This window comes from Triticum dicoccoides, chromosome 1B (assembly GCF_002162155.2).
Source record: "Triticum dicoccoides isolate Atlit2015 ecotype Zavitan chromosome 1B, WEW_v2.0, whole genome shotgun sequence".
Classification (NCBI taxonomy): domain Eukaryota; kingdom Viridiplantae; phylum Streptophyta; class Magnoliopsida; order Poales; family Poaceae; genus Triticum; species Triticum dicoccoides.
The window spans coordinates 97,216,582-97,223,104 of record NC_041381.1 but is presented as its reverse complement, the minus strand read 5'-3'; positions in this window follow the sequence as shown (position 1 = coordinate 97,223,104).

The window sequence follows — 6,523 nt, the reverse complement described above, 5'->3', positions numbered from 1 at the left end:
GGCTACTGCGTTCGCCCAGGCGGTGAAGGCCAATCCAACGGGCAGCCACCATTTTGCCTCCTCCTTCGGCAGAGTGGAGTAAGTCATCCTCCTCCTCCTTTGTCATTTCCCCGATTTGTATTCTAGGGTTAGGGTTGTAGTGTTAGGGTTCTATGGTTGGTGTTCTTGGGTAGTTGTAGTACGGTTAAGGTTGTAGTGTTAGGGTTCTAGCATTAGGGTTAGTGTTAGCTGTTAGCTGAATTTTCAGTAAACTGTTAACTGTGTACTGAATTTATTGAACACTGTATATTGTTAACTGAATTTTTTTGAACACTATTCAGTGGATTTTAACACTGTTAACTGAATTTCTGTTGCCAACAATTTTAGCTCTGTTAACTGAATATTGTGAACACTGTTAACTGTTAATTGAATTTATTGATAACTGTATGCTGTTAACTGAATTTTGTTTACACTGTTAACTGGATTTTAACACTGTAAACTAAAATTCTGTTGCCACCAATAAGACCTCTTAACAATAATTGTGAACACTGTTAAATGCATTTTATCTGAATTTGTAGCTTGGATGATGAAGAATGGGAAGTGAGGTTCCATTTCCTAGACAGAGATAACTTGGAAAGAACAATCTATTTATCAGACATAACCTTCTGGAATTTCATTGCCCTAATAGAGGTAGAAGGCTATAGTTCAAGGTATTTTATGTATTATGTTAGAGATCTAGGAGTTGGTGTGTCAGGAATGGAAGAATTAACTGATGATGACAAGGTGGAAGAAATGTTGGATGACATAGCTAGTAAAGGAAATAATGTTGTTAACATTATAGTTATGAGAAGTGATGCACCTAGACCAGTTGATTTGAACATTGGTCATGCTTATGAAGAGCAGGTTCCTTTGTCAGAAATAGGTGTACCAATTGTCCATGAGGTAGACAATTCAGGAGCTCTTTTCCCCAGTCCAGTGAAACCCCAACCACTGTCAGTCCAAGTAATGAACACACAGGAGAGCTCTTGTTTGTTGAAGCAAAAGGGCCCAAGTGAACCCGAGTTTGCTTTGGACAATGGTAATGAGAGGCATGAGTATTTCATGGAGATAGACCAAGAGCAAGAGCACATTGAGCAGATGATGGAGCAGAAAAGAAATGAAGAAATTCAGAGGTACAAGAGTAATATGATACAAAGAGAGAAGTACAAGGCAGCAAAAAGAAAACTCCCACAGCTGCTTGCTGAGGAGTTCACTAATAGTGAAAGTGAGGATGAAGATCTTGAAGATGAGGACATATTGGATAGGTTGGAGGCAATGAAGAGGCATAGGGATGATCCACTACATCACTTTGAAGGAGACACCGATGTAGAAGAGCTATATGGACCAGATGAGGAGGAGGAGAAGAATGAAGGAAGAGATGAAGAGGAAGGACAAGAGGAGCCACTAGATGAGGGCTTGAGAGGAGGAAGCAGTGTAGGAGGAAGCAGTGCAGGAGGTAGCAGCAGCACAGGAGGAAGTAAGAGGAGGGGGAAGGGGCCAACAACAAGATCCCGTGCAAGTTTGGATCAAATCATAGAGCAAGACTGGGCACCTTCATCTGATGAGGAGAGCAACCCAGGTGACTTAAGTCAGGAAGAGAATGATTGTGCTCAGCTTCCACCATTTAAGCTACCAAATGGTAGGAAGAGCAGGGCCAAAAAGAATAAAGTTAGGGTTTGGTATGATGAGGAGAGGGAAAACCCACAAGAACAATTTGTCAAGCAACTTTGTTTCCTAGATGTCCAATAGTTCAGGAGGGCACTCCTTACATTTCACATCTCACAAAACAGGAACTACTCATTTCATAGGAATTGCTCAGATAGAGTTATTGTAGTTTGCAGTACAGATAACTGCCTTTTTTCATTGCTCCTTCTCAAATTGCCCATGAGAAGACATTTTGCATGAAGAGAATGAACTTGTATCACAACTGTCATGCTGTTGGAGAGAGCACCAAAGTCACTGCAAAATGGTTGGCACATGAGTGTGAGCAACAGTTAAGGTCTGACATAAACACACCAGTCCAGGCAATAATTGACAATTTGAAGAAAAAACATGGAATTGAAGTGTCCATTCACATGGCCTACATGGCAAGGAAAGCAGCTAAGGAAGTTGTCCAAGGAGATCAGAGGGCACAATACACTAGGATAAGGGATTACCTCCAAGCTATGCTGGATACCAATCCTGGAAATAGATGCATTGTGACAACAAAGCATTTATAGCTTCATCCTAGCAAAAACCCTAGATTTCATGGCTTGTTCATGTGCCTCATTGCTTGCAAAGAGGGCTTCCTAAATGGTTGCAGACCCTTCATAGGTACTTGCATAATTATTTTCCCAACATATTTGCCATTGCTTTTGTTTATGTTTGGTGCTAATGTGTTATGTTTGGTTGTAGGTGTTGATGGTTGCTTTGTTAAGTTGACAACAGGGCAATAAATATTGGCTGCAACTGGAAGAGATGGTAATAACAACATCTTTCCCATTGCATTTGCTATTGTTGACAAGGAGGATACTGCCAGCTGGTCCTGGTTTCTAACCCAGCTCAAGTATGCTCTTGGTGGTGAGTCAGATAAGTATGGCAAGTACACTATCATATCTGATAGACAAAAGGTACCTCATACATCATAATTCTTATTTTTACTAAAGTTTTACCATGCTTAGTACTGTCAAATAGTGTGTTGTTATACTATATTTTGAACACTAGTTATTTAAACAGGGCCTTCTTAAAGCCATAAACAATGTCTTCCCAAATTGCCCTCAAAGATACTGCCTTAGACATATTTATCAGAACTTTCAAACAACTGGCTTTAGAGGTGAAGAGTTAAAGAAGTATATGGATCATGCTAGTTATTCATATACTGAGCATGGTTTTGAACAAGCGATGGAAGGCATGAAAAGAGAGTGTGAGGAAGCTTGGAAATGGCTTAGAAAGATACCCAAGCATACATGGGCTAGACATGCCATGGACAAGAATTGTAAAACTGATTTGGTTGTTAACAATATTAGTGAAGTGTTCAACAAAATGATACTTCATGTGAGAGGGAGACCAATTAAAACCATGGTTGATGGCATCAGAACAAAATTGCTAGTTAAGTTCAATGCCAATAGGACCAGGACTGAGACAGCCAAGTGGCAGATATGCCCAACATATGCTGAGAAGCTAGAAGAAGCAAAACACCATGCTAGATATTGTTAGTCAATCAAAGCAGGACCTGATCTATACCAGGTTAGCAGTGGAGAAAGCACATATGCAGTTAATCTGCAAGTGCACACATGTGGGTGTAGCAAATGGGACATGACTGGTGTTCCTTGCAAGCATGGTGTTTCTACGATTAACAAGGCAAAACTTCATCCAGAAGATTTTGTTAGTGATTTCTTCAAGAAACCAATGTACCAAGCAGCCTACAATCCAATTGTGTATCCTATGCCTGGGCCTGATTCATGGCCAAATACTGGGACCCCTGACATAGAGCCACCAGTTTTCAGAGACAAGCCAGGAAAGAAGCAGACTAAGAGGAGAAAAAATCAGTTTGAGAAGCCAGCTCCCAAAGATACTTCAAGGAGGGCAACAATAACCTGCAGCAATTGCAACTTGACAGGGCATAGGTACACTAGCTGCCACAAAAATCTGAAGCCAGCCCTAGCAATGAGAAGGAACCAACACCAGGTTAAATCTTGTTTATATATGTTGTCAGTGCAGGTTAAATCTTGTGTATATTTAATACTATGTTGTAATCTATCTATATGTTGTCACTGCAGGAAAATAGGAGAGTTGATGCACCAATGGCAGCTCCATCTGCTCCACCAGCAGCAAGGGCAAGAGCTCCTTTTGCAACCAGTGCAACACCAAGGACAGCTCCACCAGCAGCAAGGGCAAGAGCTCCAGCTGCAGCTAGGACTGCAACTAGGGTTGTACCTAGGGCAGCTCCTTCTGCTCCTGCTCCAACAAGGCCAAGCTCATCTTCTGCTGCTGCTGATAGGCCTAGTTCATCTTCTGCTACTGCTGCTAGGTCAAGGGCAAAGAAAACATTCATACCACCAAGACTGTCAGGTACTGGAAGAGTGAGAAAGCCATCATACAAGATGTCTGAATGGTTCAATTGTTCTCAAGGCAGCAAGAAGTGATGTAATGTTGAAACATGTTTAATTCAGCCTTTTTTGGCTAGTTTGTGATGAAGAATATTAAGAATTTCATGTTGAAACCAGTTAGTTCAAGTACAAGTGGTGGACTATGTAATGTACCTAATGTTGTCATGCACTATGATACTCTGGTTATGATGATGTGATGATGAACTTATTATTTATGATGTTTTGCAAGAAGTTTTCATTCTGTTGTTGTGATGATGAGCATAGTTTCATTGTTGATATGATGATGATCTTAGTTTTCCACTAGTAGAAAAACACCTATTAGACCCGGTTCGTAAGGGCCTTTAGTCCCGGTTCATGAACCGGGACTAATGGGTCGTTACTAATACCTCCACCCATTAGTCCCGGTTCAAACACGAACCGGGACAAATGTGCATCCACGTGGCCGGTCCGCCAAGCCCAGTCAGGGGGGCCTTTGGTCCCGGTTGGTGGCACCAACCGGGACCAAAAGTCCATGTTTTTTTAGAAAAGTGGCTGCTTTAGGGGTTTTGGGGGTTATTTTTAGGTTGTTATTATAGCTAGCTAATAGAGAGAAGTGTCCTCTCTTATATCTTCGTCCTTGGTTTACCCGCTGATATAATAACTCATGCATGCTCGCATCATACATCATCATATATAATAACAAGTCCTACTAATCATGCATCATCATACAACTTCTACTCGTTATTAATAATAAGTCATACGATCATCATCCTCATAGTCATCGAACCCAACCCTACATAATTGTTCTTAGCACATGATCATCAGTATCAGGTAGGACCTAAACACCCTTAAGGTAAAATAGCATAAAACAATATAGACCCTGACTCTCCATTATGAAGAATGGCGATCATCCTGTCTCCAATACTTGCCCTTCGCTGCTTTTTGCTTCCAAGAAGCTCCTTACGACTGTCCATACATTTTTTCCATTCTTTGATTGTCATGTCTCCACTTCTTTTAGAAACTCGGTATGGACAGTTGAGATTCGTAGGAAGACTTGGTTGTATGTTCAAAACATGAAGGGTACTGTGCGTATACATCAGATGAGGCACACAATCATTCGGGATTATCTGTTGAAAAACATAGTAATAACTTCGTAGTTAGCAATGATGTACTAGTTTTAGAAGTGTGCAAAAAGATGCACGGATGTCGTCATAGTAAAAAATCTTACCAGGGTATCTCCATGGTAGTTACTGTAGTTCAACCCGTGCACTAGTGGCATGTATTGACCATAATGTTGAGGAGTTTGATTGTAGATATTGCAATTCTCAAAATTAGTACAAAATGCGACCAGATGATTTTTCTCCTGATAAGTTAATTCGGAGCCTTCGGTGTAGTAGGTTCTGTCTACCATCTTCCGCACATTCTTTGAAGAATGAAAATAAGCTGTCAATGGAAATAAGTTGTCAAGTATTTTGAAATAAACAATATAAATTACTTAATAACTATGTTAAGCTCAGATGGGGGAAGAATTGGAGGTGTATCCACAAGGACCCAAATCGAAGGTCTCTCTTACTCGATTGTAGGATCACCAAGATCCATGGTGACAAGCATACCCTCATCAAAACCATATATCTTCCAAAGTGCTTCCCAATTTTTGCAACCAAAATGGGTTACACTCTGAGCATTGTACAACTTTACTTGAAAATCCACACCATGATGGGTACTTAGGATAATTTTTTTGGTTTCCATACTTTCATGGTCTTCAAAACCCATCCTCTCCAAGACATAGCGTCTTGCAAAGCATGGGATAAGCTAGTCGAATTGGAAAAAATGAAAAATACACGTTAAAATAGTTGAAGTCATGCTTAATTACGAAAAAAACTATTATCGTCGTTGCGTACCATATGAACATCGCAGGTCTCCTCGAGCTTAATGCTGAAGCGCCGATCTTCGTCCAGCTCAATGAACCTGTCGCACATACCTCGGTCGTCGTGGCACCAGTCGCACTCCCCCAGGCGGTTTTCGTCGTCCGATGAGTACGACATTTCTGGCCTATGTTCATAATTCAAATATTAAACTAGATCATTATTATTAATCACGGGTTGACTATCAGTGATGTACGTAGCTCCTCCTTTCATTCCCGAGTGCATTATTATACCAAATTGTCTAGCACACAAGAATGAAGGAGAACTTATCCAATATGAGCATTCAATAAGCAAAACCAAATCATAAAATAAGCAAAACCAAATCATAAAATAAAGTAGTATTCAAATTAGCATGCATTCAATAATTATAAGCAAAAGTACATCATATCTTGGTGTCCGTACATCGTCGAATATTATCACTAATATAGCACCACTAATACAACTAGAACCGTAGCACCCGACGGGTATCGACGCGAGCGGTGGACACCCAAAGATAAGGAACCATCACAGGAT